Source organism: Argopecten irradians, chromosome 2, assembly GCF_041381155.1.
Source record: "Argopecten irradians isolate NY chromosome 2, Ai_NY, whole genome shotgun sequence".
In the NCBI taxonomy this organism is placed as follows: domain Eukaryota; kingdom Metazoa; phylum Mollusca; class Bivalvia; order Pectinida; family Pectinidae; genus Argopecten; species Argopecten irradians.
This window is the reverse complement of record NC_091135.1, coordinates 46093865-46106016: the sequence shown is the minus strand read 5'-3', so window position 1 is coordinate 46106016 and position 12152 is coordinate 46093865. Positions and strand designations below refer to the sequence as shown.

The window sequence follows — 12152 nt, the reverse complement described above, 5'->3', positions numbered from 1 at the left end:
CATGCGTTAAGATTGAACTGCACTCTTAGCCGTCCGGGAGGACTTTTAGGATTCCCATAGATATTATTATTTTCTTCGCATGTACAGCGATTTTGACGGAAATTTTTATTTTTCTAATTCATAAGAAATTATACCGGATATATTAATACCATTTTTACCGATTTTACAGTCACTTGCCCGACTATTCGCTTTAACTAACGTCCTATTACTAGCCAGTATCACGTAATGACGGCATCCCATGCATGCGGTGTGTAGCGTGTATGAAGTGCAGGTGTTAGTTTTATGTGACTACGGTATATTCGTGTTGTGTCGTGTGTGAATGCATGGGTTTGTTTGTTTGTTTGATTAATTAACGTCCTATTAACAGCTATGGTCATGTAAAGACGGCCTCCCATGTATGCGGTGTGTTGCTTGTATGTTGTGCGAGGTGCGTGTTTCGGGAGACTGCGGTATATTCATGTTGTGTCTTCTTGTATAGAGGAACTTTTGCCCTTTTTATAGTGCTATATCACTGAAGCATGCCGCCGAAGACACCAAGCAACACACCCCACCCGGTCACATTATACTGACAACGGGCGAACCAGTCGTCCCACTCGCTTTTTACTGAGCGCTAAGCAGGAGCAGAAACTACCACCTTGCATGGGAATCTCACCGATGCATGCTGCCAGAAACCACACAGCACAGTCAAGACCAGAAATGAGGCGGTGTCAAGCGGGACTTCAGGAAGAAGAATTCTTATCAGATGGGAAGGAAATAAAATATACCAAACTTAGGCGCCTTTTACGATAGTTGTTCAATGGGTGCAACGAGAGCAATTCTTTAACAGTAATTTTCGAATGTTGATTCGGTTTGAAACCATTTGATCACATACCTGCATTTTTGTGAAGCATGTCTGGCAGTTCTTCCTCTGTCTGTAGTAATAGAACCAGACCAGAGCCGCCGTCATGGAGATGATACCAAGCACCCCTACTACTATCAACAGATATACCACGCTCGACAAAATACAACCGTTGTTAACGTAATTAACGAATGTTCCCGGGGGACAGGCATTTACACAGCGTCTACTGTACACAAAGTAGCCCGTCTCCTGGTGACAATGTTTCTCCTCTATACATGTATTGTCATCAGCGATCACATAGTCATCTTCACACGTACTGACGCACACGTATTGATGCTTGACATACGGATGAGATTTTGGACATACAGAAACACAGTTTCTGGAGTCAGATACATATTTTTGCGGACAATCAATTGCAATACATTTTGTTCCATTTGCGTATGTTTTGCTCGGGCAATCTTCATAGCACTGTTTGTCAGGATTGACGGTGGATGAGTTTTGCTCCCGTGTAAATTTTTGGTAGCTTGGACATTCATTTACACAATACTGCCCAAGAGCAAAAAGCGGACATGACGTCACACACCGGATATTGTCAAAAAATTGATTATCTAAACATCGCTTCCGGCAAATTGTTCCATGTTTAGAATACTCGATATATTGGTACTCGTGGACGCAATATTTTACGTCTACACATAAATCATCGATTATAACTTTACCTGCAGAACACCTCAACATGCAGGTGTCACTGTCCTGGATATAGTTTTCCGGACAAACCTTAGAACAAACTATTCCATGAGCATGTGTTGTTTTTAAATTTAAAGTGACTGGACATTGCTTTACACAAGTTTGATTCACAACAAACGGTTTGTCGTCTGGGCATGATAAAAGGCATTGGTCGCTATTCATAAGTCGTGGCGCGGAGCAATTCTCTGAGCACACAAACGCTAACTGGTTTGCAATAGTTGTAGTAGCAGAGAGCCATCTATCCGATTCGGGACACTTTTCCAAACAGGTGTGTAATTCCCCCGGAAACCTACAAATGGATTGACACAATGATCATAACAAAAATCGCCATTTGTAAAAGTATTCTCTGGACAGTTTGACACACATTCGTACGCTAACAACGCTCCATGTCTGTCACTTCTGTATTTAAACGGATGAGAAGATGGACATTTATCTAAACATGTGAAGTTAAAGAAAAATGTATAGTCGGGACACTGATAGAAACAGTTATTATGCCATGTGAATTCCCCTTTGGGACAGACTGCGGCAACACGACATTCTACCCGTGTTGCACTTATTTGATGTAGGAATGGACGCGAGTTCGGACACTCACATTGACCGTTATTCACATCCATCTCAACATCAGGACACGAGAATAGACAGGTGCCCTCATAACCAACCATCCGAGATCGACATTTTGGCAAGCATACCCTATTCTCTTTGAAGGGATGCGACGCCGGACAAACTTTTACGCATGTGTTATTGAAAATATAGTTATCAGAAGGGCATTGTTCCGATACACAGACAAAAGGAGGTGATTCTCCCGTAGTAAACGGCAGTTTGTCCGGACAGCTTGAAACACACTTGATATTACTTTCGTACAATATATAAGGGCAATTTGATTCACAGTGGTTCTCTTCTAAGTAAGTTGAAGAAGGACAACTATCGGTACACACTGCTATTTGGTACGGCGAGAAGCTTCGAGTCACGTTATGTGTGTATGGGAATATTTCAGGACAATCACTTACACAAGAACCATTCCACAAATAGTCCTGACCGATAGGGCATATTAGTTCACATTTGGCTTCCATTGAACACTGTGTAACTAGGACAGTCTGAGACACAAATGGTTTTATTCCAGACTGAGACAGACTTCTCGGCCTCAGGAGGGCAATTTTCAACACAGGTCGACCTATACACAAAAGTTTGATCTGGACATGAACTTAAACACTTCCGGTTATACAGGAAATAGCTCGATGTGCATGCTGAAACGCAATATCCATTTTCGTCATATGGTTTGTCATCAGGGCACTTCGATACACAACTGTCATTCAAAACAAACGGCAAAGCATCAGCACAACTCTGTAAACATTTTCTTCCCTTTGGAAAGGTTCCATTTGGACATTCGGACATGCACTGGGTGCTATAACATAACAGTGTTTCTTTGGAACACACTGTAGTCCCACAGAGGTCAAAGTTCAAATCACTTTTTTCTGCTCTACAAGTTATATTGTTGTCGTGTTCTGTATATCCGTATGGACAGAATGTCAGGCACATGCTCATGAATTCAAAAGGTATATCCGCTGGACAATTTTCTAAACACGTAGGTTTGAACATTACTTGAAGGAGCGGTGATGGACAGTCTGAGATCCCGCGTAGATTGGGCATGTCTGTCTCCCCAGCGGATCGGGTGTTTATCTGCAAAAGATAAAAATCTCTGTCTCATTAATCAGGTCCACAAATGTAAATGTTTTTCATATATATTGTATGTTTGATACAATGATGACTCACCGATATTGGGAAAACATGTTAAATCTATTTATGTTTAGCATGCGGATGTATTCTTAGTAAAATCTAACTTCTTGTTAAATATTGATTTTCAGGATTAAAAAATAACTACTCCATCTAATCATGTTAGAAGTGGTATTTTTAATTGTTTGGTTTGCTCTGTTAGATTTATAACATCCTGGGACATTAAAGGAGTGCGTCTTATATGTGCATTGTTTTGCGGTAAGTGGCTATATTTAGGGAGGCTGCAGTGTATTCTTGTTGTGTATTCCTTGTAATAATGGACATTTTGTTCTATTTATAGTGCTTTATCACTGAAGCATGCCGTTTAATAAACACATTAATCCCTGCAGGTAGGGCGTTAGAACTGTACCTGCTGCCCCTATTGCATGATCGTAAAAGGCGACTAAATTTAGGATCTTATCTTTTCTTTTCTTCCTAACTGACTTTATCTTTCCTAATGCCTCCCTTGGCACCGCCTCACTTTTGGCCATGGGGTGAGCGTTCGCCCCTGTGAGGTACTGGGTTCTGTCCCCTGGCCGAGACACACCAAAGTCGTTAATTAATCAAACAAACAAAATAATTGGACAAGGGGCAAATCAGTTGTCCAACTTCCGTTATGGTGAACGTCAAGCAGAAGCAAGGACTACTTTTATGAACTTTGCCGTGTCTCGACTTCCTCACACGGGCGGGCTTTTAAGCGAAACGGTGTCAAAGTCAGTAAAGGAGATGAGTAAAGGTAAGCCCCGAAATTTAGTCGCCTTTAATAAAATTACGAAGGAACCAGTCTCTTACTTATTGTTTGTACTCTAGGTATGGTTTGGAAGCTGCACCAATGTATACATATTTTTGGTTGTTTTCAAGGCCCATCGACAGCCTGGGTCATTTAGGTCCAAACGAACGTTTAAATTATGTAAGTTAAAAATAAATAGTGTGTTCTAAAATGATCTCTATGTTTGCAAGGCGATAAAAAAAATTTGAATGATAAAAGATATTTCCATTTAAAACAAATTAATTATATTGAACAGTGGATGGAATGGTATATATATTTGATCATATGAATATAAATATAAAACAGGTGAAACTAATTTATCAGTCTGCTTTTATTATTTTTGAAAGTTATATGTGCCGTAATTTTCATACCCACGAATCAAGAAAAAGCTTTTAATATTTTATCATTCAACACCAAACACATTTTGAGAATTTCAATACATGGTATGCATTGGTTTTAATTTTACACGTACAAATAAGAGCTGAATATGATTTTAGCAGTACTAAAACAAATCTTCATTGTATTTACACCTACAGTTCCGTGAAATGAGTACATACGGTCCGACCATGAAGCCATATTTTTGTCTAAATTTATTTTACATTTTTACAGTGATTTATGCTTGTTTGTCAGTTCATTTGAATGTTTTTACAGCTTAGTTCACCAAAACTAATGGTTTTTCAAAAGATTACAGAAGAAAAAATAGCATGTCGAAACTTTCTCACAGATGGCACACAGGGCTAGCTCTGGGTCAAAATTGGATTCGCCAATTGAAATTTGCGGGTCGCATGTCGATCTACTCAGTTATTCTTCAAGGGGACAATTTTTTATATCTTTTATATTGATTAGAATATTACTTTAAAATTTATAGTTTGTTAATATTATGGAGTTCCATATTGAATGACCAAAACAACCAGCAATACCCAAATTGCTAGTATTGTGTACATCGTTCAATGTAAGAGAATTGTTTCAATTTTCTATATCATGCAATGTCGACTTGAGAAGTAATTACAGGTATAGCTACATGGTGAATAGATAACAGCTCATTGCAGTATCATTAGATTAGATAATATCCACGTGTTTATTTTCTACATAAGATTATATCCACATGCATATCAGAACCTGTTATAGCAAGAGGCCCAGAGGGCCTGTATCGCTCACCTGGTTTGTAATGCCAAGTAATATTTTGAATACAGGTTCATCGTTTCTTTTCTGAAGGAATTTTAATATTAACCTCTAAATCCCCTATTGGGCCCCACCCCTCCAGCCCCCGGGGGTCAAAGCCAAAATTTATACAAGTTCTGTTACCCTTCCCCCAAGGATGTTTATGGTCAAAAATTGGTCAAAATCTAAGCAAAACTCTAGGACAAGTAGCAATTTAAAGGATTTACCTCTATTTCCCCTATTGGGCCCCATCCGTCCTGCCCCCAGGGGGCCAGAGCCAAAATGTATCCAAGTTCTGTTCCCCTTCCACAAAGGATGCTTATGGTCAAATTTGGTTACATTCCATGCAGAACTCTATGACAAGTAGCGATTAAAAGATTATACATCTATTTCCCCTATTGGGCCCTGTCCCTCCTGCCCCCGAGGACAAGAGCCAAAATTTATACAATTCTGTTCCCATTCCCTCAAGGATGTTTGTGGCCAAATTTGGTTACAATCCATTCAGAACTGTATGACAAGTAGCGATTAAAAGGATTTACCTCTATTTCTCCTATTGGGCCCCGCCCCTCCTGCCCCCGAGGGACCAGAGCCAAAATTTTATACAAGTTCCGTTCCCCTTCCCCCAAGGACGTTTGACGCCAAATTTGGTTACAATCCATACAGAACTCTATGATTAGTAGCGGTTGAAAGGATTTACCTCTATTTCCCCTGTTGGGCCCCACCCCTCCAGCCCCCGGGGGTGCCAGAGCCAAAATTTATACAAATTCTGTTCCCCTTCCCTTAAGGATGTTTGTGGCCAAATTTGGTTACAATCCATGCAGAACTGTATGACAAGTAGCGATTTAAAGGATTTACCTCTATTTCCCCCGATTGGGCCACACCCCTCCAGCCCCCGGGGATGCCAGAGCCAAAATTTATACAAATTCTGTTCCCTTCCCCCAAGAATGTTTGTGTCCAAATTTGGTTACAATCCATGCAGAACTCTATGACTAGTAGCAATTTAAAGGATTTGCCTCTATTTCCCCTATTGGGCCCCGCCCCTCCTGCCCCCGGGGGATCAGAGCCAAAATTTATAAAAGTTCTGTCCCCCAAGGATGTTTGAGGCCAAATTTTGGTTACAATCCATGTAAAACTCTATGACAAGTAGCGATTTAAAGGATTTACCTCTACTTCCCCTATTGGGCCCCGCCCCTCCTGCCCCTAGGGGGTCAGAGCAAAAATTTATACAATTCTGTTCCCATTCCCTCAAGGATGTTTGTGGCCAAATTTGGTTACAATCCATTCAGAACTGTATGACAAGTAGCGATTAAAAGGATTTACCTCTATTTCTCCTATTGGGCCCCGCCCCTCCTGCCCCCGAGGGACCAGAGCCAAAATTTATACAAGTTCTGTTCCCCTTCCCCCAAGGACGTTTGACGCCAAATTTGGTTACAATCCATGCAGAACTCTATGATTAGTAGCGGTTGAAAGGATTTACCTCTATTTCCCCTGTTGGGCCCCACCCCTCCAGCCCCCCCGGGGTGCCAGAGCCAAAATTTATACAAATTCTGTTCCCCTTCCCTTAAGGATGTTTGTGGCCAAATTTGGTTACAATCCATTCAGAACTGTATGACAAGTAGCGATTAAAAGGATTTACCTCTATTTCTCCTATTGGGCCCCGCCCCTCCTGCCCCCGAGGGACCAGAGCCAAAATTTATACAAGTTCTGTTCCCCTTCCCCCAAGGACGTTTGACGCCAAATTTGGTTACAATCCATGCAGAACTCTATGATTAGTAGCGGTATTGAAAGGATTTACCTCTATTTACCCCTGTTGGGCCCCACCCCTCCAGCCCCCGGGGGTGCCAGAGCCAAAATTTATACAAATTCTGTTCCCCTTCCCTTAAGGATGTTTGTGGCCAAATTTGGTTACCAATCCATCAGAAACTCTATGACTATGATCAATTTTAAATGATTTACCTCTATTTCCCCTATTGGGCCCCACCCGTCCTGCCCCCAGGGGGCCAGAGCCAAAAAGTATCCAAGTTCTGTTCCCCTTCCACAAAGGATGCTTAATGTCAAATTTGGTTACATTCCATGCAGAACTCTATGACAAGTAGCGATTAAAAAGCATTAACATCTATTTCCCCCTATTGGGCCCCGCCCCTCCTGCCCCTGATGGGTCAGAGCCAAAATTTATACAATTCTGTTCCCCTTCCCCAAAGAATGTTTGTGTCCAAATTTGGTTACAATCCATGCAGAACTCTATGACTAGTAGCGATTTAAAGGATATACCTCTATTTCCCCTATTGGGCCCCGCCCCTTCTGCCCCTGGGGGACCAGACCCAACATTTATACAAGTTCTGTACCCCTTTCCCCAAGGATGTTTGTGGCCAAATTTGGTAACATTCCATTCAGAACTGTATGACAAGTAGCGATTTAAAGGATTTACCTCTATTTTCCCTATTGGGCCCCGCCCCTCCTGCCCCCGAAGGACCAGAGCCAAAATTTATACAAATTCTGTTCCGCCTTCCCCAATGATGTTTGTGGCCAAATTTGGTTACAATCCATGCAGAACTCTATGACTAGTAGCGATTCAAAGGAAATGTTGACGGACAGACGGACGGACGACGGACGCCGCGCCATTAAATACGCTCACCGGCCCTTCGGCCAGGTGAGCTAAAAATTAAATATGGTCCGATTTCCTTCTGATTTCAATGACTAATACCTTGTCACGTGAAGGGTATTTATTTTGTCAAATAATCAGAGTCGATATTCCGCTGGGGTCACTAAATTAAAATTAAACAATTAGCATTAATATCGAGAGTTCGTCGTTTGTTTTCCTAAGCCCATTGTTTTTTTCGCGAAAAAAGTACTTGCGTTTTATAACATGAAAACGATTTAACTATTTTTTTTTTAAGAACGATGCAAAATAGAATTTTTAAATTAAAATAAGGACTTACAAATCCCTATTGGTCAATATGGTGTATACCGACCTCCCGAATGAAAAATATCCAATTTTCATTTACAAGGATTATTTTAGCATTCAAATTACATGTTTTATACTCATGGCGGTAGTTGACACAAAATTAATCTAGGAAATTTTAATAGGAATTGTATTTCAAAATCAATTAATAGTATAAAAATTATTCATTGCGGAACGTAAACTCGTAAATATTTTTAGTTTTGACGGACAACGGACGGACGACGACGCCGCGCCATTAAATACGCTCACCGGCCCTTCGGCCAGGTGAGCTAAAAATTAAATATGGTCCGATTTCCTTCTGATTTCAATGACTAATACCTTGTCACGTGAAGGGTGGTATATTTAGAAACATCAGAGTCGATATTCCGCTGGAGAACTCACATTAGCCAAATATCGAGTTCGTCAAGGCGGTTTCCTAAGCCCATTGTTTTTTCGCGAAAAGTACTTGCGTTTATAACATGAAAACTATTATTTTTTTAAGAACGATAATATTTTATTTAAAATTAAGGACTGATAATTAGGTCAATATGGTGTTATACCGACCTCACCGAATCCAAAATAATCATTTAATTCTACTGTTTTATACCAGGGCGGTATGACACCATAAAATCTATAAACTACACCAAAGATTAATAATCAATTAATAGTTAAAAATTAACTTAAATATATTTTTATGTTTGGAAATAACCTAATTTGAATGAAAATAAGTCAATCAGAAAACGACATTGAAACGAAGATGCCATTTTTACGTTATAAGATGTTCATACATTTTTACAAGCGACATCATTACAAGGGAGACGACTCTCAAATTGATGTGTTCGATATAACATTAACTTCATCTAAATCTTTGTGATAGGATAAATTTGTGCCTAAAGCGTCAGTTCACCTCTTGGCAACGTAAATATGTGCTTTTTTGTGTTTTAAAGGATAAAATGAATATTGATTAACATACATGTACAGTAAAATTTAAATGTACAGGTAGATATACAAGTACTAGCCCGAGAGACTCTGGCCCTGACACCAAACTTAGACATTATGACGGATAACTAAAGATGTCTGGCTTAGGGTCGATGGGTTGTAGTTCCGAACACAGGGACTTGTAACGTAGGTTGTGAGAAAGTATGTTGTGTATTCATGTGTACTAGGCCTAAGGTTATATACTATATAAAAGGACAAGGGAACCAACGGCTCGCTTGGAAGAGGTACACCTGCCTCTACAAAAGTCGCCCGTATTCCGTCAAACATGGATAAATATGTACATATATAATACCAATACATTCTTAAATAAATTTGCGACATGAAAAACACAACTTCAATCACGATATAATATATTAACATACCTTTATTTCACTATGAACGTGGAAAATGCAGTCAGATTTCCTCGCTGTCGTTTTGCTTGTCCACTGAAATCTAGGTTAAACACGTTTGAGTGGATATTGTGAACCCCATATACACAGTGCCTGTATACTAAAAGCTACAATATTAATGTGGTAACCGGTAAAGTAAAACATTAGAGTCTCGACTTAAGTTAGATTATTCAATTAATGATACGTGTACTTCAAATAAAGGTACTTCTAAGAACCTTAACCATGAAACTTAATTTATACAGAGTCTGGGTACAGAATTTCAGTGCAGTATCGGGTAAGGGCGGGTACACTAAAAAGGTACCCATCATCAATTACAATATGGCGGATTATACGAACAAGAGTCGAGTGCTGGATAAAAAAGTGTGATTCCTCGCTTAGTTGTTGGATTAGATTAATGAAAGCTTTATCGGAGATAGCCTATTTGTATTTGCAATGGGAAAATTTACTTATGGGGAACGGAATCATACCAAGGTGAGGATTATTACACAGGTGTAATGCTATATAAGTGTGTAGTGATTACAGTGCACAAGTATTGGATATTGAAGTTAATCACTGACTAACACGATCTGTTCTCGATCTGCTCCCGCAGGATATTAATAAGTGAGCAGACGTGCATTGTTAATATAGTCTATTAGATCAGGGTACAGTCATTGGCAGTGTGATGAGGTCACAATTTATTAGTCTCGTAACTCTGTAAATCACTTATTATTGGTTTGTGGAAATCAGCTTACTGCTTCTCCCGTGTATTTATCTGGAGGCACACAGAAAGCAAACTTATATTCATATAGGAATTCAACAACTTGGTGAATCATTCTCAACTGAATTGGGTAACAGTTTTTAAAAGACAGATAAAAACAAACTTCAGGTTCGTTGGTTTGAAATAGAGAAACTCTGTGTCTACCAGATTTTGAGAAACTTGTATAGCTTTGTGTGTCTGAATGGAAAAATTCTCTTCTTTGCTCATTTGTTTTGGTGCGACTTTCTTTTTTTAATAGATTGAGAAACTCTCTTCACATGAGCTATTTTTAAGAAACTCTTACACTTTTTAAAGTCAGAATTCAAGAATTTGTCTATGTGGGTCTGAATAGTGAATAAATGTGGAAAATCTGATTGCAATACTGGACTGAACTACTGATAATCAACACACTTCAAAGCTGGGTCAGGTTGACCTCTTAATGGTCAACGTTTACACAAAGTGTCCTTATACCAACACTAGTGTTTAGTTAGTGAGATAGATGTGAGGGGATGGTTTACTTTGGGAGGACAAAAATGTGACCCCATGAGGTCAAAATAGAGGACAAAGATGTGACTCCATACGGTCAAAATAGGGAGCAAAGATGGGATCCCACAAAGTCAAAATAGGGGACCCAAGATGTGGTCAAAATTGGTTTCCCCTTCAGCTGAATGTCACATGGTATATACCATACAAATTTATGGTGCTTGCATGATGCTCATACTTCCCCAACGTTAAAATTCAGTACAGTCGATTGGTACGCGACCCCTGATTATCTCAACACTTGTATCCTCAGCCAAAACCATCTGGATTGCTCATATTACAATCTGCCGGATTCTGTTTACTTGGTTAATAATCAAATCTATTTCTTGATATATCCATCTGGATTATGAATGTTAATCTGGATTAACATCGTCCAGATTATCGCAGCTCTACTGTATTTTAGGATGCCTGTGTTAAAATGCGAGTGGACTAGAAGGTACAATAGTATCGTTGGGTAATATCCTTGATCCTAATGGCTGAGACATTTCTCAGATACTCACGTATGTGCCTGATGTGAATTTTTTCCCTTAAAATGAAGTATTTGTGTGTACATTCTTGCACGAATGTGGGTGTGTGTGAGGGTGAGTGTGTGGGTGTGAGTGTGTGGGTGTGAGGATGTGTGTATGTGTGTTTTTATGTGTGCTCGCGAGTGATATGTGATTGTGAATACATATATATGTGTACCTGTTTATAGTTTTTATGTGACTGTGTACATTGTGTTGTAATGTAATTATGCAAAAAGAAAAAAAAAGAAAAAAAATTAAAAAAAAAAAAATACACAACGTCAATGTCTCTATTGCGACGTCACGATAACGTTGGGGTTTCGCGCCATTCTCAGATTTTTTTTTATAGTGGTATGCAAAAAAAATATTGGCCAATCAGAAAGCCAGATTTGGTATGAAAACAAAGACAAATTAATTATAAGCAGATATGTAAAACAAGGGCCGTTTTCGATTATACGGTTTGTCTGGTTGGACCTACATGTAGTTGTTCGTTTATGAATTGAAGAGAGATCCCCGGAGGGTCAGAGCCAAAATTTATGCAAGCTCTGTTCCCCTTCCCCAAAGGATGTTTCGTTTCTGGCCAAATTTGGTTTCAATCCATGCAGAACTCTAGGACTAGTAGCCATTTATAGGATTTACATACTAACATACTAAAGCTTTTTTCTTAGGTATATTACTAAAACATAAAAATATATTTCAAGAGCTCTGATTTTAAAACAATGTTGCGGAAATCCAGCAGAGGCAGCCATTTTGTCTCAAATC

At 39.5% G+C, this 12152-nt stretch overlaps 1 pseudogene; it reads right to left on the bottom strand.

The window, feature by feature from the left end:
* Positions 1–209: 209 nt before the first annotated feature.
* LOC138316665 (proprotein convertase subtilisin/kexin type 5-like) lies at positions 210–4697 on the bottom strand (annotated as a pseudogene).
* Positions 4698–12152: the final 7455 nt, after the last annotated feature.